Source organism: Serinus canaria, chromosome 4 (genome assembly GCF_022539315.1).
Source record: "Serinus canaria isolate serCan28SL12 chromosome 4, serCan2020, whole genome shotgun sequence".
Classification (NCBI taxonomy): Eukaryota; Metazoa; Chordata; class Aves; order Passeriformes; family Fringillidae; genus Serinus; species Serinus canaria.
Window position 1 is genome coordinate 71,117,831 of NC_066317.1, and position 3,104 is coordinate 71,120,934.

The following is a 3,104-nucleotide window of genomic DNA, read 5'->3' on the forward strand; positions in this document are numbered from 1 at the left end:
AGCCACGCCCCACAGGGGGTGCGGCAGGATGGACACACCCAGCTGCACACCTGGGCACACCTGGGCCGGCAGGGAGCATCGAGCCGCAGCCCTGAACGGATTCCACACACCTGCCTGAGATGATGGGATAGGATGGGATGGGGTGGGGTGGGATGGGGTGGGGTGGGATGGGATGGGATGGGGTGGGATGGGGTGGGGTGGGGTGGGGTGGGATGGGGTCCTGGGCCAGCCCCACTGGCCAGCAGCCCTGAGGCACAAAGCCCTCCCCAGCCTGAAGAGCTCAGCCTGAGCCCCCAGCCCCTGTATGACAGTGTGACCCAGTGTGACTGTGACCCAGTGTGACTGTGTGACCCAGTGTGACTGTGACCCAGTGTGACTGTGTGACCCAGTGTGACCCTGCAAGTCCTGCACTGCTGGGGGAGCGTGAGCAGCATGGAGGGGGCACTGCCCAGGGCCAGAGGCAGAGCCTGTGATGGCCAGGAAGGTGCCACTGGTGGGCCAGAGTCCAAGCCAGGGACAGTGACCTCGAGATCACCCCCAACCAACCCCCTTGCCTTCCAACCTCAGTGACACTGGTTTTCTGATTTGGTTATCAGAGTAAGAGGAGATGTTGGATCCTTGATCCCAGCTGCATATCCATAAACCACGAAAGATATGGAGGTGCCAGGGATCACAGAGCCCTGTGAACACAGAACCATTTAGCTTGGAAAATCCTCCCAAGGTCACCAAGCCCAGGCTGTGCCCGATCCCCCTTGACCCCAGCCCAGAGCTCTGAGTGCCACCTCCAGCCCTTCCTTGGGCACCTCCAGGGATGGGGGCTCCAAACCCCCCTGGGCAGCCCCTGCCAATGCCTGAGCAGCCCTTCCATGGAGAAATTCCTCCTGAGGATGCTTCAGGAAAGACCCAGGTGCAGACCAACCTCAAAGCATAGCCTGAGGGTAAGGAGAGCTTGGGCTAAGGCAGCCTCACCCACAGGCTGGGGACAATGGGGACACTGGGGACAATGGAAGCCCAGGGCAGCTGTCTGAGGGCTCTCCCTGAACCCACACCATGGCTGGACACTTCCCAAAAGGATTTTCCCAGGTCAGATGGGATCTGACAGGTCACAGCCAGCTGGATCCCAGGTTTACAGGACCCCTGGGATCTGCTTGCTCTGGCTGGGCAGAGCCCTGGAGATGCCCTGGGGTCTGAAGGGGACAGGGAGCAAGGAAAGAGCCAGAGGAGGCAGGGGACTTTTCAAAGTCTTTGTTGTCATCTCAGACCCTGATCGAGCCGCAGGTCAAGTCACAGGAAAGTGGCACCAACTGTGCAGGTCAACAGCACCTTGGGCGGAGGGGTGGGGACCCTTCCAAGAACCCCTTTGTCAAACCTCACAACAGCCCTGGGAGGTAGGAAACAGCCCCAGGGGGACTGAGGCACAGAGAAAGGCAGCGGCTTGGCCGAGGCAGGGCCGAGCCAATGGCACAGGCAGGAGTTTCCTGCTCCTGCTCGTGGCTCCTTCCCTGGCAGGGTGAGCGGCTCCTGGAGCCTCTGCTGGGCCTGGCCCAGGAGCAGGAACAGCCAGCGTTGTGGGGGCTCCCGAGCCCTCAAGAGCACCCTGGGAAGCAGCTGCCACCGGCACTTGGGGCAGTCAGACGTTCCCAGACAGTTTCTCCTTCCAGGTGACCCCGGGATCGTCACCGCTTTCCCTGTGCCATGCGACAGGAGGTCAGGGGGAGCCTGAGAACTTGGATCCTTCATGGAAATGTCCCAGCACTGCGTGGCCCAGCCCAAACTGGGCACCAGGTTCTGTCATGGCAAACATCTCCCCGAGACGATGCCCAGTGTGCAGGCTGGGGGCTGGCAGGCCTGGAGGAGGAGGAGGAGGAGGTAGCTGCAAGGACATCACGCTGTCACCAGCATCTTCCATCGGTGGGGATGGTCGCTGCCCCCAGCCACCCCATCCCAGCCCGTGTGCAATGTCCAGAGAAGTAGAGCTGGGAGGGAGATTGGCCAGGAGGCAGTGCCAAGAGCCGTGGTGGGATCTCTGCCATGGAAACCCCACCTCCAACCAGCCATGGTCCAGCTGTGGGACCAACATCCCCTCTCCACCCCACCACTACAGTTTGTGTGCTGAATACAAATTCTGTCTTACAAAAATAGTCCTCTGGTATCAAAAGGGTCACTAAAACAAGAGGAACGGGAGAGCCCTGTGGCCACAGCAGTGCAAATCAGGAGAGCCAGCTCAGGAAGGGGGGTCAGGGATTGTCCCAGGTGTCCCCAGTGTCCTGGGACTGTCACTTCTTTGAGGAGAAGGAGGTGGATTGGACTTTGATGGCTGGGACTGGCCTGGAGCAAGAGGAAAGAGAGAGGAGACAACTGGTTTGAGTGCAGGCACCAACACCCACCAGCTCCACCAGCCCCTTCCCCAGCCCAGGAATCCTCCATGGACACGACCCTGGCTGCCAGGAGTGGATCCCTCGAGGCTCCTCTGTCCCACACCCAGAGCACTCAGCAGTGCAGGAGAGCTGGGAGCAGGAGTGGCACTGCCAAGGACTTGGTCTTTATCTCCCAACTCCAAACAAAACCCACGTACTCGTTCCCTGGGACACAGGTGCCCTGTCGGAGTGCCCAGAGGGACCATGTCCCACCCAGGAGCCCCTGGGAAGTGGACTGGTCCCCATTTCCCAGCCCAGTGCTGACCCAAAGCCACCCCAGCACAGGGCTCTGTAAACGTCCTCACTTACCTCTGAGGTGGTGTCGGTCTGCAGGAGGGAAGAGGAGAGAGCATCACTGTCCATCCCTGCACTCCCTCACCCCCAGCAGTCCCACAGCTCCCTCCAGGCCCGGGCACTCCCGGGGCTGGCACCTCCCTCCCTGGCACCTCCCACCACCCCCTGGGCACCCCCTGGAGCAGCGGCCGCAGCCCTTTGGGGTGTCCGTCCCAGGGACCCCCGTGCCCCCGGCCGAGCCCAGCTCTGGGGACCCCCAGTCCGTCCCCACTCACTTGAAGGGCCTGGCGGCGGGGCTGGAGCCGCCCGTCCCCGGCGCTCTGACGGTGGTGGGAGGAACCATGACCAGCAGGGTCTGCCCGTGGGCGGGGGGCAGCTCCTTGGCCAGGAGGG

At 62.1% G+C, this 3,104-nt stretch overlaps 1 long non-coding RNA gene across 1 annotated transcript; it reads right to left on the reverse strand.

The window, feature by feature from the left end:
• Positions 1-1,230: 1,230 nt before the first annotated feature.
• Positions 1,231-3,104, reverse strand: LOC127059597 (uncharacterized). Its single transcript, XR_007777544.1, has 3 exons — positions 2,987-3,104; positions 2,727-2,744; positions 1,231-2,328 (listed from the first exon to the last, which is right to left on the reverse strand). It is a non-coding gene; the product is annotated as an uncharacterized LOC127059597 (long non-coding RNA).